Consider the following 18,446-nt stretch of genomic DNA (forward strand, 5'->3'; position numbering starts at 1 on the left):
CAGTAAATTTAGAAGAGAAATTTATGCCGTAAATGACAACAGATTTAAGAACTTAACATGAAAGGAATCCAACAGAAACCTTTCACAGTTTTTCACGACACGGTTCAATCACTATTTATTGGCGTTGACCTTTTTCTTTCACACTATGAAATTAGCACTGTTGAGACGGTTTACATTTTTACTTTAATAATAATTTGACTTCGAACCCCCAATAGCAGTAATATAGGCTGCTATAATCGAAAATTACCAAATCAACTCGAACAGAACCACAAGACCCACTGTCCTCTTGTTCTAGCAGTTTTGGCGCGAACTCAAAGATCGCCACCTGTTCACTTACGCCGATGTATACCTCGTAAATTGTAGTCACACAAATAATCGTAGCACTTCCAGTTCACCAAATATATGCTTGCACACTTGCACTTTTAAACAAACACTTGTCAAAATAAATCGGCGCGACCACATGGGCCACCCGCAACTGAGGCTCGCTCGCCACCCACCTGCCAAACGACTGACCAACGACTGATCCCTTGGCCGAGATGGCCTCTCGTTTATATGGGATCGGACGTCCAAACCCCTGGTTATGCAAGTACCAATCTTACCAGTTAAGGTACACCATCGGAACCGCACTAAAAAGTACATCTTATTTACCATGTTACATTAATTTCTAGGATTATTCTGTCGCCCGTAAATCAAGTTTTAGTTTTTGCAAAATTTCGCCGCTTAGCGCAAATTTATTTGTTTACATCTGTGCTGCAAAGTTTTAACTTAGAACTTCTTGTAGCACCGTTTTTAGACGTAATATATACCGATATACACATTGGGCTGTTCAAAATCTACATATCTATAAAAATTAATTAATTATGGGCAATAAATGTTAATAATAATTCGCAAACAATGAAAACTATTGCAACTTAAGTGTATAGTATAACTTAACCAGTTTAAAATACGTGTGATGCCACCCAAAATATTATATAGTGCCGTTCTTTAGGTCATGAATTTTCTATTGAATTTTATAAACAATTTTCCCTCAAACTTTGTTTATTGGTCTTTACTGGCTTAATTATTTATGAATCTTAACATATGACTACGGCCCTCGATCCGCTATGACGAATAGTTTTTAATGAGTGCTCGCTCATCCCTGTAAGTTGTTATTTACTATTTTTATTAATCTTGCAGTATTCGTGATATTAATCGATTTTAAGGTTACTGTAACTTTTGCATCTCGTGACTTCAAATAAAGATCGATCTTTCAGAAGGTGCATATTGCTGACCACAATCCACTGCCGCATCGTACTTCACCGTAAGTTACATAGTTTTCGCGTAATGCGCGAGAAACCAAACAATGCCCCAAGCTGCGGGCCACGTGGCCGCCTTGCGGCAGACACACCTCACCGACCGATGCAAATCTCGCGGGGGCGTGCCACGCGCTTCCGCGAATCGCGCACCATGTCGCACGCTCCATCTCCACAAAGCAATCCTTGCATACTAGACCTATTCATCTAGTAATGGGGTTTGTACAGTCACACTCTGCAGTTCACATTTAAGTGCCGGGCAGAGGGTACTTCGTACTCGCTTCAGACTATTTCTCTACCTTTCCATTTCCAACAGCGCATGGGAAATGAGCACTTCACTCTTTCTGTACGAGCTCTGATTTCTCTTATTTTATTATGATGATACGTTGGCGACAGTAAAATATTTTAACATTCAAAGGAGAAACTTGGTGTTTGAAATTTCGTGAAAAGGTTGTTTGGAAGCAGCCTACTCATGCCGTAGTAAATTCACATCAGTCTTTCCATTGTGTGCCAGCCAGTCGGTTGTAACTAGCTCTGACGTCATAAATGTTGCGCAATACTTTAAAAATCAAGCAAATAACCTAAAACGCTTCTAGCATGTCAGGAGTAATACTAAAGTAATATGTGTTGAATATCAGTTCAATAACTTTAACCATTTTCGAAATTTGGACGTTTTTCTGTAAAAATCATTGGCGCAACAGAAAAGAGCTAGAGACTTAAAAATTTATGATTAGATTCCTTTTTCATAATTATTTAATAGAAACAGTCTTCTGGATATCACAAATTAAGATTTTAGTTGAAATTCAGGATTTTCTGGTTTTTGTCTTAAAAATTAAGGATGCAAGATAGATTAAGTAGGCTAATAAATAAGGCTAGGATGTTTATATTTAAGTAGAATGGAGATCCGCTATAACCATAAAGATGTGAGAAGTTTCATTTGAGTAACTATAAAACTATAGCGATAGCGTATCTCCAAAAGGCCTGTTCAGAGCTCGTCTACTGCGTACAGTGTAATTAAATTAATTCTCTCGCCCAAAATATTTAACTTAGCCACGTCAAACTTTTATTATGAATAGTTACCTGTGTGCTGAATGCACATTTAAATTGAGAGCTTCATAGGCCATCAGCAAAAGAAGGTATGATTTATTCGGTAACTTAATGTGGTGCATTACTAGCCCAGCGGCTAGTCGGGAGAGCCGATTTGATCAGGCGTTCCCTTAGCCGTCCGCACCGCGGCTTTATATATAAGAACGCTGCACGAGGAAGCAAGGCCCCAGTTCTCTCCAGATGCTGAATAGCACGCCATCTGGGTCGGGAGTCGCGTAGCGACGGTATCATTGCTACAAACAGCCTTGGATGCCGTATTAAGTTACTCGAGATACGCGTAACCATGAAATCATTTTCGAATGAAGTGTTAATTCTGGGATGACTTTAATTATCGATCTTCAGTTTGCGTATTGTCGTATTTTCACGTGCCGCCGCGGGACAAACATTCTAACATTATTTAGCGTTGCATTTGATGAACCTAATCATCAAATTGTGACGAGCATTCACTTAAACATTTAATTTGGACATTTATAGTTGCATCAGCGCATTAGACTCTAAACTGCTCTGTTAGTTAGATTTTGTGGATTCTTTTGTTTTCATCTGTGACTTTCAGAATACAGAACGTTTTTTCACGACCGTTTTTGATTATAAGTCCCAGACAATCTCCTAATTCCTCAGAGCTATAAGCTGTAACTATAAGTGTGTTCTCAGATGAAGTGGGCACTAGGAATTCTAATTACAGGCTTCACGTTTTGCTAATCACTTTCTGGTTGCCAATATTGTAGTTAGAAAGCCAGTGTTGAGAATGGCGAAAGACAGCATAAATAACATTCTAAATAATAGGAACTGGTTTTACATTCTAAAATATATATATATATATATAAAACAGTTAAATTCCACCTGCCGCCCCACATATGGTGCATTGGCCGGAAAAAAACTGAATAAAGTGAAAGTGATTTTTAAATATTGGGAATTTTTAAATATTGGGATTCGCGAGTGAAATGCGACATGCAACTGAGTAATAGAACAGTGGAAGTGTTACGTGTGTATGTGGACGACGCAATTGGATTAACGTCGCATCTGGATTGAAGGAGCTGGCACTGAGTCTACCAACACTGCCGGCATCGCGAGAAGCCAGTCATCCGCCGGGGTAGCCGGAGCCGCGCCTGCAGTTGCGGGCCACGCACACACACAACAGCCGTCGGAGTGCCGTCTGCAATTCAGCGAGCTGCGTCGCATCAGTAATCCTGGTACACCACGCCGGCAACGCCAGACGTCGTGCAGAAGGAACTAAGTTAAGTGAAAAGCTGTTAAAAATTTTACTAACCTGCACTAAAAGATTGTCGGCGATGGAACCGCCAAAAGACACTGAGGTTAAACTTAAATCAGAACCTATGTCTGTTGAGGGGACTGTAAATCCAGACAACGGTTCAAGTGTAAATATGCATGAAAGTAGTAATGTTAAAGTGGAATATGAAGTATTGTCTCCTGACAGTAGTGTGCGAAGGAGCAATGATTCAATAATAGAGACACCTGTAGTGAAGCAGAAATCAGAAATTGTTAATTTATTGGATGATAGGTTATCTGATGAGTTAAAAACGAAACCGCCATCAGAAGTGGTAGAGTTAAAACAGGAGAAGTTAAATATGACTGATCAATCAGAAGTTTCGTTTAGTTTTGATGATTCTGGTGTTGGAGCTAGTTTTTCGTCCCCTGAGTGTGATAAAAAGCCAGCTAGTGAGCAACCCAAAGATGCTGGGGCTATTGATTTAAATGTTATATTACAAGCAATAGCTGCCAGTAATGCAAAAATGTCAGCCAGTAATGCTAGAATGACAGCTGAATTAATGTCTGACATAAGTGAACAGGTCAAAAACAGTAATGCTGAACTAAAGTCTGAGATTGTGGCCAGCCAAACAAATTTTAATAAACGATTTGAGGTAATGGACAATAAATTAGAATCCAATAAAGCTGAATTAGAAACTTTCTTCAAGGCTGGTTGCAATAAGTTGAAAGAGGATCTGGACAGTTTGAATTATAAAATTGATTACAATCATGAGGATATTAGGAAAAAGGTTGCTCAACAGTTTTCTGAAATGTATAAAACAGTAAAATCCGAAGTTGCTGAGGTTCGCAGAGACTTCCTAATGGAAGATGCGAAGCTGGAGCACAAGTTAACAGAAAAGATCGAGGCGGAATCTGAACTGTGCTCAGATAGGTTTAAAGATGTTAATATAAAAGTAAACATATGTCAAGCAGAAGTAGACGCAATCAAAACTGATACTACTCATATTGCGCAAAGAGTAGATAATGTTGAAATGAGAGTAGAAAATATTAGTACTAACATTGCTAACATTGAGAGTAAAGTAGCTTCAGTAACTTCTGGTAATGGTAGTATGCAACAAATTGTAGCTGCAAACGCCGCTTTTATCGGGTGTCGGCAGTTCTTGCGGTTCGATCCAGATAAAAATATCCACCCGCTAGATTTCTGGAACGATTTTGAAGATGTGATTCCACCAACTTGGTCTGAACGAGAGAAAATCTCATTTATTGGAAGCCATTTAGCAGGTGACGCCGTGCGTTGGTCAGCTGATGTTATGTTGAAGCGTAAAACATTAGCGGACTTTAAAACAGCTTCTATTAATGAGTATTGGTCTAGCAATAAGCAAAATGAAGTGTTGAGAGAATTTTGGAGTGAAAAACGCTTCAATGCAGGCAAGGAATCTATTAAAGAGTTTGCTAGCTCATGGATCTCGCGTTTGTCACATTTGGGCGGAAAGCTAAAACCGGAAATGATAATACTAGGTCTTGAAGCCAAACTGCCATGGTATTGGCAAACTAGAATTATATCTGCCCCTAGAGACAATCTGGATCGTTTCATTGAATATTTGAAACGTGTAGAGCGTGTTGCTGCCAATGAGGAGCAAGCACGTAATAACAGAAATACTAATAACAATAGTAGTAATTTTAAGAACGAGCAGAATGGCAACGTAAACATCAGAACAGTAGGTGTTCGCCATCCTAAGAGAGGTAGGTATTGGAGAAATAATTATCAGAACCAACAATGGCATCCAAATGATAGTAATTTTGTTCCAAACAGAATTATTCAGGTAAGCAACAGTGCGGAAAGCAATGCTGTGCCAGTTAACTATAATGAAAATAAAGGAAGCAGTAGTAGGCAGAGGCAGGAAAACTAGTTCCCGTCTATGAGGACACTGGCGCTCACCAGGCGGTTACTTTTCCTAAGCCAGTAGTTACGGGAATTGGTAAGACAGATCAGAATACTCAGACTGAACATGTGGATGAAGGGTCGGTAACATCTAAGAATACAGCAGAAATATTAGATCACTCACAGTATTTGATAGATACCGTGTTAGAGACGCTTTCTAAGTGGGAAGAAAAAGAGAAGGCGTAGCAGTGTAACGATAGGGTGGAGCTACAAAATACTGAATTGTCAGGTGAAGAAGCAGAAGAAATTCATGATTATATTTACGATGAGGATGATGGGCTCTTATCTAAAGCGCCTGTGCAGGAGGTTGATACTGTACTAATAGATTTAGGACAGGAGGTAAGTGAGAATGTAGAGGGTAGCCTGTTGGGGGTCGATGAACCCAGTAGCTGTGACCATTTGCCACTTGAGAAGGAACCCGACGATAATGGTGAAAGTGGTTTAGCTGTAACTAGTGTTATGCCCGGTCTGGAGGCGCAGAATCGCCCAGACTACAGTAATTTGGGTTATGTTCAGCAAACTAAATGTAATGAAGTCGTGCAGTGTTTCGATTTGAAATTAATAGACCGACTGGAAAAGGCAGCTGAAAATGTAATTCAGGAAACCCCTACACACTGTGACCTAAATGTAATGAAGACAGATGTCGATCACTTTAGTTGGAGACCAATCCAAAAGGAACTATTGGATGAGTTTGAGGAACCACCTGTACAACCTAGAATAAGCATCCCTATAATAATAGTGAATATGTTGGGTATCAATGTACGTTGTCTCTTAGACAGTAAAAGTGAAGTGAGTGCGATATCTCAGTCCTTCTTTGATGCATTACCTGGTAAAGACAAGCTTACAGTAATGAGGGTATCAGGATTAAGAATTGGTGCTACTGGCAAGGTGTCAAAAACGGTAAAGCAAGAAGCTTTGCTGCCCTTTAACATTAATGATAATTTAGTTGATCATCCATGTTTAATTGTAAACAATCTCAGTATTGAAGTTTTAATTGGCATCGATTTCTTGTCAAAATATCAGAGTGTTGATGACTTTGAAAGAAGCCAGTTAAACATGGTCTTGCCGATAACTGGAGTAATTACGGTACCTTTTATTGATAAACATGTAGTAACTAATGATGACAATTGGGAGCTGCCTATACGAGTTCTGAAAAATAGGAGATATTGGGACGAAGGTGTTAATCTTAATACAAATAAGCTAAACACAGAAGAAGAAGAAGCAATTATTTTGGACAAAATAGAAGCTAAATTGCAGGAAATCGATAAAATTTCAGCTAATCAGAAGGAAGAACTGAGACAGGTTTTAAAAAAGCATCATAAGGTATTTTCAGATCGACCTGGCATGGTCAAAGGTTATGAATGTCAATTAAAGGTGAAACCCAGACAAGTGTTTTTCAGGAAGCCATATCAAATACATGTAGCTAGGAAGGAGGCGGTTCGAAAGGAGATACAGACAATGCTGGAGTGGGGTGTGATTGAAAAAGCGGTCAGTGAGTACAATAATCCTCTTGTTGTTGTACCAAAAAGAGACGGGAGTGTCAGATTGGTCTTGGACGCTCGTTGGTTGAATGAAATAGTGGTTAGGGAAAGTGATAGACTGCAGAACATGGACGAGTTATTGCAAAAGTTTCGGGGAGTAGAATTCTTAACCTCTATGGACATCACGTGTGGATATTGGAATTTGCCACTGGCGGAAAGTTCAAGGAAGTACACAGCTTTCTTGTACGAAGGAGTTTGTTACCAATACCGTGTGGTACCTTTCGGACTTAATATCTCTGTTTGTGCCTTCGTACGTGTGATGTGCCATGTTTTAGGACCAGCTTTAAGTAATAAAATAACAGTCTACGTAGATGATCTGTTAATAGCAACTCCTACCTGGGAAGAACACATAGCTTTATTAGAGGAAGTGTTAGAGGCTATTGAGAGAGGTGGCATGAAATTAAAGATTGAAAAGACAGAGTGCGTTAAAGAGGAAATAGGTTTCTTGTGATATATGATAAGTGAAAAGGGTATTCTGCCTGACCCAGGCAAGTTAGCAGTCATTGAAAAATTTGAGGCTCCCAGAAACAAGAAGCAGTTGAGATCGATGTTCGGTCTGTTCGGCTTCTATAGGCGTTTTGTTAGTGATCAGGCTTTTAATGCGCCCTGTCTTCACCTCCTGCTGAAAAAGAATACCCCTTGGGTTTGGACAGCAGAATACCAACAGGCGTTTGAGGTGCTTAAACAATCTTTAATTAATAGTCCTATTTTACATCATCCTGATTTTGAAAAACCATTCTGTATGTCTGTTGATGCTAGTGGCTATGGTATAGCTGTGGAGGTATTCCAAGTAGAAATAGAGAACGAACAAGAAGTGCACAAGACTATAGCTTTCGCAAGTCGATCTTTACAGGCAGCAGAGAGAAATTATGGCATCTCAGAACTGGAAGCATTGGCAATTGTATTTGAGGTACAAAAGTTTGAGCAGTATCTATTAGGTCACAAAACAATTGTTTACAGTGACCATAAGGCGTTGACCTTTTTAAAGACCTGTAAGTTGAGGAATGCTCGTTTGGTAAGATGGTCATTGTATCTCCAGCAGTTTGACCTTGAGATTAGATATATTCAAGGGGAAGACAATTTGGTAGCTGATGGGTTATCTAGAAGTGCGGAGCTCTGTGATGACGCGGGAATTACAGCAACAGACCTAAATGAAGTTCGAATGTTTGCATTGCACGAAGTAAAGGAAGAAAGTGCATTAAAGAGAGTGTTTAAGAACTTGAGACGTGAGCAGAATGCAGATGACCAACTGAAAATAGTGAAGAGCTATTTAGGAAATGCGAACTATCCTAAGGTTTCGCAATACTATTGTCTGCATAAAGGTATTCTGTTTAGGAGGAAAAAGGTAGGTGTTTCTGAGTGGAAGCTGTGCTTTCCCTCACAACATGTAGACTTACTAATCGACTATGTACAGCTGAGGTATGGGCACTACGGTGCAAAGAAGTGCGTTGCAAAATTAAAAGAGAAGGTTGTGTTTGACAACATGTACCGCCGTGTGGCCAAGCGTCTAGCATCTTGTGTAGTGTGCCAGAAAGTCCCTGCTGCTAACACCAGAATACAAAGGGATTTGCATTCAGTAGAGCCAACTGAAACCCTAGACTTACTGGTTTGTGATTTGTTTGGCCCTCTTCCTGTTTCGAGAGGTGGTTGCACCCATGTTTTTGTTGTTGTGGATGGATTCAGTAAATGTGTTAAGCTGTACACAATTAAAAGAGCAAATGCAAAAACGTTGGTAGAAAAGTTGGAAAAGGATTTCTTCGTGAACATCGGCGTTCCGAAGAATTTGCTGTCAGGCAATGGGCCTCAATTTACTTCTGATAGATTTAAGGCCGGAGTGAAACACCTGAAAATATCTGCGTATTTCCACCAAGGAAATATGAGTGAACGTATTATGAGAGAATTGAATAGGCTTTGCAGGACTTATTGTACTCGGAAACACTCAAGTTGGGCAGAGCACATTAAGTATTTTGAGAACGTAATTAACAACTTAAGACATGATGCAACTGGTTTTGCACCTTGCGAATTGATGTTGGGCCAAGAACCGCACAATGTGATTGCAGATATGGTAGAATTCCCTATTCTAACGCAAATATCCACCGACGAGAAGAAATTAAAGGCTTGCGCAAATATAAGAAAAAGAGCATTGGAAAGGAAGAAGCGTCATGACGCAAAAGCTGTACCTACTAGTTTTGAAATAGGTCAGTTAGTCCTTGGCAAAACCAAGGAAAGATCAAAGAAAATAAATGCAGAAACAAAGAAATTCATGTTCGTATACCAAGGACCTTTCAGGATCATAGGAAAACCACATGCCAATGCATATAGGCTAGAGTACCCTAAAAGTAAAAGGCTATTAGGTCTCAGGAACGTGATCGACCTAAAGAAATTCATAGGTAGTGAATGAATGCTGTAGGGAGCAGGTTGTTCTGTAACCTCTACAGAAGTGTGGCAGCTGTGCAGTCCCAGCTGTGTGAGATCTTCTTTCCCATTTCAGGTCTCACTCAATCTTCATCTTTCCTGTCTACAAAAATTTTGACTCTTTCTTTCCAATATGAAAATTTTCTGAAACCAATGAATTCTGTAGGGAGGAGGTTGTTCTGTAACCTCTACACAGTGTGGCAGCTGTGCAGTCCCAGCTGTGTGAGATCTTCTTTCCTCTTCAGGTCTCACTCACTCTTCATCTTTCCTATCCACCTAAAATTTCGACCTATTCTTTCCAACACATTAAATTTTCCGTCATGGCTATCAAGCCATTAGTTCTGTAACCATTCTGTCCACCGATTAGTGAAAAAAAATACCTACTGTGACAAATCTAACTATGACATAAACAATAGAGAAGTATGACGTAATTAAGATACAAATGTATTTGAGTAACAAGTTTGTATAGAACCCTGGTAATATTGTAAGTACGAAGTGTTGTTTTATTGGAAATGGTCCCACAATAAAATTTAAAAAAGATATACAAGTTCGTTTACAAGCAGGATCTGAAGTGGCAGTGAAACCTATTGTATGCTGTAGAGGTAACTAATTAATAGTAAAAGAGATTGCTTAGTGTTATGAAAAATATGCAGATAAGTTGTAAAAATGAACTCACCTTGTGTAGCAAGGAATGGCAATGTAACAGAATTAAACAGTGTTTGTGGTTGAGACGTGAAGGACACGTCTTTGAAATATTTATAAGGTTGGAGCTGGCCGTTATTTGGTGTAGTGTGTGACAGGACACACCTACATGAATTGAGGTTATGAGTTGAAGGCGTGAATGCGACCATAGATACTCTTAAGTTAGATGAGACAGAGCAGTTCATGGTGTCCTATAGGTTTAAGGAATTTAGCATTACGCTCGTCCATAATTACTTGATGCATTTTAGTGGTAGGTCGAGAGAGACTACCTGTGGTTTCAGCATCCGATCGATTGGAAATGGATTGCCACGTGAGCAAACTGATCAGCTGCAGTACACTATAGATATGAAATAAATGTGCTATCCTGTGTTTTAAATGTTAATGGAGTGAGTATTACTTAAGTTCATACACTAGCAAAGTTAATGAATATCATAATGTCAGACGTGAAACATTATTTATAGCTCAGCATAAATACACTTCGATGAAGTAAGTACATAATTGCAGATGTGGAACTGACACAGCAGCAGAGGACCAATAAGTGGATTTTGTAGTCAACTAAACGTAGTGTGTTTTGAACACTCAGAACTGTACTATTACCAAAAGTTACTCACATGTACAAAGAAGCTGAGAAAACTACTAATCAAATATACTCATACTATCTCTAAGAATAAGGTAATCGAAGATGAGTCAGCTAAGTGAATAAAATACAAATGTGTCAGGAATGTACCGAGCATTGGTTCAGTGTTCCGGCCCAGAAATATTAAATTCAGATTAAATAGGATTTATGATTGTATGCCTTGGGCATAAATGTTCTCTAGTACGTCATTAACGGCGTTTTAAGCCATTTGTTTACCGATTTTATGACAATTAAGTAACCACGAGAGTAATATTGAAAAAGTTCTGTTAACTTTGTTCCAGCAAAATACTGAAGGATAAAATGTATATATCCCCATTTCATTGTGACCCACCCTTAGATGTTAAGTGAACAGAGTCTGAGGCACTCTGTTTGTTTATTCTACAGGACAAACCAGATAATGGCAGCCTGGTAGCTGCGTTAAAGCATGGAGTGACTTGGACACAACTCACAGTGACCCCTCCCCTTTCCCCATGTAATTTAGAGTGAACGTGAAGGACGCACACCATAGCAACTTTCCCTCCTCTACCCTTGTGAATGGAAGTGTAGGACGCCAGCCAAAGTGGCTACAACCATGTGTGTAAAAATTATTAGTGAATTTTCTTTCAGGTTTAGAAAAGACTGCTAAGATATAATCATCTGTTTATGTATCTTGAATAACTTATTTTCTTTGAATTTGTGTATGTAAAAATGTATTTAATGTATTTAAGATTTTCATAATTTTACATATTTTTATGTGTTTGTTTGTCAAAGGCAATATGTATGCCAAAGTGTTTCATTGATTTTGCTTAAATTTTGAGGGATAATGTTGCTTAAGAGGCAGTGAACATGCCAACAATTTAAATAATTAATGTAGGTAATCAGTTTTCTTTTAATGTTTCTACATGTTTACAATTCAATTTTAATTTTCATAGGAAGTTAAGCTGTACTCTTGCTTCCCTTTTTGTAGTTAATTTTTTTTCGTTCATTAACATTCATAAACAAAAAATTTAAGTAGAGGGTGATGTAGGGAAGCAGCCTACTCATGCCGTAGTAAATTCACATCAGTCTTTCCATTGTGTGCCAGCCAGTCCGTTGTAACTAGCTCTGACGTCATAAATGTTGCGCAATACTTTAAAAATCAAGCAAATAACCTAAAACGCTTCTAGCATGTCAGTAGTAATACTTAAGTAATATGTGTTGAATATCAGTTCAATAACTTTAACCATTTTCGAAATTTGGACGTTTTTCTGTAAAAATCATTGGCGCAACAGAAAAGAGCTAGAGACTTAAAAATTTATAATTAGATTCCTTTTTCATAATTATTTAATAGAAACAGTCTTCTGGATCTCACAAATTAAGATTTTAGTTGAAATTCATGATTTTCTGGTTTTCGTCTTAAAATTAAGGAAGCAAGATAGATTAAGTAGGCTAATAAATAGGGCTAGGATGTTTATATTTAAGTAGAATGGAGATCCGCTATAACCATAAAGATGTGAGAAGTTTCATTTGAGTAACTATAAAACTATAGCGATAGCGTATCTCCAAAGGGCCTGTTCAGAGCTCATCTACTGCGTGCAGTGTAATTAAATTAATTCTCTCGCCCAAAATATTTAACTTAGCCACGTCAAGCTTTTATTATGATTAGTTACCTGTGTGCTGAATGCACATTTAAATTGAGAGCTTCATAGGTCATCAGCGGCTAGTCGGGAGAACCGATTTGATCAGGCGTTCCCTTAGCCGTCCGCACCGTGGCTTTATATATAAGAACGCTGCACGAGGAAGCAAGGCCCCAGTTCTCTCCAGACGCTGAATAGCACGCCATCTGGGTCGGGAGTCGCGTCGCGACGGTATCATTGCTACAAACAGCCTCGGATGCCGTATTAAGTTACTCGAGATACGCGTAACCATGAAATCATTTTCGAGTGAAGTGTTAATTCTGGGATGACTTTAATTATCGATCTTCAGTTTGAGTATTGTCGTATTTTCACGTGCCGCCGCGGGACAAACATTCTACCATTATTTAGCGTAGCGTTTGATGAACCTAATCATCAAATTGTGGCGAGCATTCATTGAAACATTTAATTTTGACATTTATAGTTGCATCAGCGCATTAGACTCTGAACTGCTCAGTTAGTTAGATTTTGTAGATTCTTTTGTTTTCATCTGTGACTTTCAGAATACAGAACGTTTTTTCACGACCGATTTTGATTATAAATCCCAGACAATCTCCTAATTCCTCAGAGCTATAAGCTGTAACTATAAGTGTGTTCTCAGATGAAGTGGGCACTAGGAATTCTAATTACAGGCTTCACGTTTTGCTAATCACTTTCTGGTTGCCAATATTGTAGTTAGAAAGCCAGTGTTGAGAACGGCGAAAGACAGCATAAATAACATTCTAAATAATAGGAACTGGTTTTACATTCTACAAATATATATATATATAAAACAGTAGTAAATTCCACCTGCGGCCCCACAAGGTCACTCCGCAACGAAAGGTGCCTTTGTTTTAATAATTGCCATCACAACTAGCTTATCATATCCCAGACGCTCCCTTCGCTGTTTCTTCACAATACCCAATGAGCTGCCCTTATTTGAACTTTTTCGGTGTCTTCCGACAGTCCTATCCGGTAAGGATCCGATACAACACAGCACAGCAATACTCAAGCAGTGGGCGAATAAGCATAATGTAGGCAGTGACTTCAATAGACCTGTTGCGTCTATTAAGTGTTCTTTCAATACAACGCAATCTTTGGTTTGCCTTTCACGTGACATTATTTATGTGATCGTTCCATCTTTCTCGTAACTGTAATTCCTAGGTATTTAGTCGAATTCATAGACGTTAAATTTGTGTAATTGAAATTTAATCGACTTCTTTTTGTGCTCGTGTGGAAGATCTCACTTTTGCTTAGTGAGAGACAACTGCCACTTTTAGTATCATTCAGACGTTGTGTCTAAGTTATTTGCAATTCTGATGACTTTACTAGACGGTAAATGACACCATCATCTGCAAACAGTCTAAGAGGACTGCTCTGATTCTCCTAAATCGTTTATTTAGACAGCAGAAGAGGTCCTACAACACTTTGTTGGGGTCGCCGTATGTCACTTCTGTTTTACTCGATAACTTTCCCTCGATTACTACATATTGTGACCATCCCGAGAGGAAAGTGGGCAATTGTATATGGTTGTTAAGTATGGAGCTATTGTACCAACGTTCTCTGAAAGAAACCTTTTTGGAATGCTATCTGGGCCGGAAGGGTTCCCTTTATTAAGTGCTTTAAGCTGATTCGGTGCACCTAGAGATTAGATTAGTTTTTCGTTCCATAGATCCGTGCTGAGGAGATCCTCGTGGATGTGGAACATGTCAATTTATTTTTATTTTTTTATTTTTTTAAGCTGAAATAACAATACTAATAGTACGAGTATGTACAATACATCATTTTTTAGCTGAAATCACAATACTAATAGTATGAGTATATACATCATTTGTTTCTATTAAAAAATTCGTCAATGGAGTAGAAGGAGTTGGCCACTAGTAAGTCTCAGGCTTCTTTTAAACTGATCTTTATTTGTAACTAAATTTTTTATGATTGCTGGCAAATTATTCAAGATGAGTGTTCCTGAGTAGTGGACCCCTTTTTGAACTAAAGTAAGTGCTTTTAAGTCCTTGTGCAGATCATTTTTGTTCCTGGTATTGTATGTATGAACTGAGCTGTTTGTTGGAAAAAAGAGATATATTATTTAGGACAAATTTCATTAAGGAGTAAATATACTGAGAGGCAGTAGTTACTATACCCAGTTCTTTGAAGAAGTTTCTACAGGACGTCCGTGAATTTACTCCGCAGATAATACGTATTACACACTTTTAGACTCTGAAAACTTTTGTTTGACTTAAGGGGCTCCGGAACGCCCTATACTTGCAATGTTAAAATAACGCTTATAAATTAATCTTTCCTCACAAAGTATTTGAGGTAGGAAGTTCAACTTTTTACAGATTATTTATTGGAATATGGGCTACAACTTAACACAGGGATTTTACAAAATTTTAGTTCAGTTATTAAAGATGATTTTTTTTCAATTGTAATGAAAATTCACAACATTTTTTTGCAATTTTTTATTTATATATTCAAAAACATACAGTTTTTTGGAAAAAGGCTGTGTTAAATTATGCAGAAGGTACTGTGTAACATTTACTGAAAGTTTCAAACAAATATGTTTGGAAGATCCTTAGAAAACATGTCATTAGTATGAGAAAATAAAAGTTTTGGGAATCGAGCGACAAAGATTGGATTAACTTTTTAGTGCATTCCAGGTCCATAGGATGGATTATCTTCATCCTCTGCAAACTCCTCCTCCAGCTTCCTCTTGTTCCTCCTCCTGTTTACTCTTGCTTGTATTTCTAGACTCTTTACAGCCCTGTCTGCAGCCCGAGGGCGTTCCTTGTCTAAAGCAAGAATCGCTCGTTGTTGTGTTCGTAGATTTTGCTACCATTTTCTTCAGTTGCAGTTACTGCAACACTGTTCCAAAAGGTGGTCATGTATGAACACTTATCACATTTCAGTTGTATTTCACTAGCAAGTCCTACGTGCTTTATTATGGAGAGTTCCAGACCAACTTCACTACAATGAATACATCTTACACAGTTTGAAAAAATTCCTTTGAGAACCGACATATCAAATATTTCATTCACATCCGATTCGCCCATAAAACATTCATAGTTTTCACTCATTGAACCAAGCTTCTTCTGTGAAGTATTTTCTTTCCCACTTTGACTGCTATGGGCAGGTGTACTTGAGAGGTTAGGTTCACTCACTTGGTTATCGTCTTTATTGTTTACAGTAATAACACATACCTTTGGCTTTCCAACATTTCTCCTTTTCTTAAAAGCCTTCAGAGGATTTCTAATAACTTTACTTTTACTCATTATTATACTTCAACAAAACAGAGACTCAAGAAACAGAATTAATTACGAATATTTTCGAGATAACGACAGAGTAAATAAACATGAAACAATCGACAATCACACCAGCGATATATATTGAACCATCACATGTTAGCCACAACACATACTTTATCTCACATCACTAAAATGTACCTGATGAACACGGACGTTAATAAGAACACCATTTGACAGCAGTTTAACTGCGCCACAGTGGGTCACGCCCATGTAGAACACATTTCAAAAAAAATTTAAAAATAGTTGTAGTCTTCGGAATTGAATAAATTATATATCTATTAAAAGGTAATAGTCTGTAGATTCAGAAAACGCAAAAAAGTAAAAATTGAACTTTTCATGATTTTGAGCCATTCCGGAGCCCCTTAAAGAGTTACCCCAAAATATTATACCATATGATATTATGGAATGAAAGTAGGCAAAGTATGCAAGCTTTTTTCATTTTTATGTCGCCTATATCTGCTAACGCTCGAATTGCAAATATAGATTTGTTTAGGCCTTTCTGCAGTTCTGTGGTGTGCTCCTCCCAACTGAATTTATTATCAAGTTGTAATCCCAGGAATTTGATACTGTCAACCTCTTCTATCTGCTCTTCTTCATACTTTATGCATATGCTGGGTGGGAACCTGTTACAGGTTCTGAATTGCATACAGTGAGTCTTTTCGAAGTTTAATGTCTACTCCTAAGTTACTAATGTTGGCAGTTGTTCACAATATTCACTTCTTCTTTGGTGAAGAAATTTCTGGCAACTGTGTTTGAAAACTGTTGTTCCCATATATCTTACCAAGCACGTTTATACCCCTTCTGTTCTGAGGAATAGCTTCCCTATGTGCTGAAGTCCAGCAGGAACTGCTGTCCCACCAACACCAGCGACGCTCCACTTCTCAGGCGTCTGCGGTACCCCCGTTTAGCCTCCGAGCTAACCGACAACTTTCTCCCGCTTGCCCCGTAAATGCCGTCCCGGGGAATTAATTTCATCTTCCGACGCAGCGCCGCCCACCAGCTGCCACGGCTCTCGCGGCCGGCCTACTGCCGTAACCGTTACTACGGTGAGATGTTTCGCATGTTTAGGTTCTTGTTGCTCCTGTCAAAATCGTAAAGAACCCAACTGTTTCTTCCGGATAACCACCGGCGGGAATATATTTCACGTTGCGCCAAGGCAGGCTGGTCAGTTTCTTTTTAAAACAGGGGGCCTGCAATATGACGAAGTTTAATGTTTCTTGAAAGCTCTCGTAAGTTACCGCATCCGACTACAACTGAACGAGCTCCGGCCACCAAAGACGCTTATATTTATTACGCAGTTCACAAAAGCAAACATCGTGAAGTGTTAGCCACTTTTTCTTTGTGAATATGGTTCGTCGGAGTATGTTAACTAATTTCGATAAACATGAACGAGAAGTTCATTACCAGTCGGAAGATACCAAGTCGGTTCACGATATTCAAATCAGTCACGTGTCACATTCATGCTTGTTCTTATAACGAGTCAAAACAAATAGATTTAGTACTCCTTAACTATATCTTGAGCACTTTTCCCCTGCGGGACTTACGGCTTTGAAAGAGCTCTCGTCCAGCTCTGAAGCCTTATTCCTGAAGATACACTTTGCTCAAAGTAGCTAATTACAACTTCATTGGTCAAGCATACCGAAATATATGATCGTAATTAAGTGGCGCGTCAATAATTAATAACAATAATAACAAGGACGTTTAATTACATTACCTAAAAAAAGATGTACTGCTTGAGACGTGCAGAACTTTTTCATTCAGAGGGTGAGGCCAATCTGTATACAGTACCTGATCAAAAGTATGTGAGCACCCCTATGTAATATGGAATTGTCAACTACATATCAAGAGAGGTAGGCTGCCATTATAAAAGGCAGCAGAGTGAGTTGTGATGTCAGTAGATAAAACGTAACAACAAAATTTTAAAAATCATTTAAAAGCTAAGCTCGCACAAAATATTTTTTATTCAAGACAGCCGTTTTCAACAGTCTCAGCTGTCATTTTCAAGTCTTAAAAATTTTGTTTTCGTAGTAAAACATGTTCATTTTATGCTGACCTCATGCACCTTATAAAAGTTTTTCATCGCTAATATATTTAAAAAAAACACACAGGACCATGTCCGTACACGTATACATAGTGCTCTATTTGACATCTTGTGTATGAGGTCAGGAAAATGAACATGTTTTAGTACCAAAAAAAATTGTTTAAGACCGGAAAATTTTACTGATAGTACTGTTGAAACCGGTTGACTGAGTAAAAGCTATTTTGTGCGATCCTTGCTTTTGAATGGTTTGTAACAATTAAAACTCATGAGTCGGTCACGAGAGCTCAGTGACTTAGAAAGTGGACAAGTGGACTAGGATGCCACCTGAGTAACAGATACATCATGGACATTTAAAGTATTCTGAAGCTGCCCAAGTCGATTTATGATGATATGTTTGTGAAGTACTCGAAGAACAGCTACAGATAAACCAAGACAAGGTGAACCTCGTGTAATGACGGTCAAGGACCGCTGAGCATTCTGTAGGATGGTTATAAAATCACGTAAAATCAGCGGAAAAACTAAAAAAAAGGGTGTTAAAAGGGATGTAGTCTTTCACTCCTACTAGTCAATCTGTACACCGAAGAAGCAAAGAAGCAATGATGGAAATAA

This window comes from Schistocerca piceifrons, chromosome 6, assembly GCF_021461385.2.
Source record: "Schistocerca piceifrons isolate TAMUIC-IGC-003096 chromosome 6, iqSchPice1.1, whole genome shotgun sequence".
NCBI classification, from domain to species: domain Eukaryota; kingdom Metazoa; phylum Arthropoda; class Insecta; order Orthoptera; family Acrididae; genus Schistocerca; species Schistocerca piceifrons.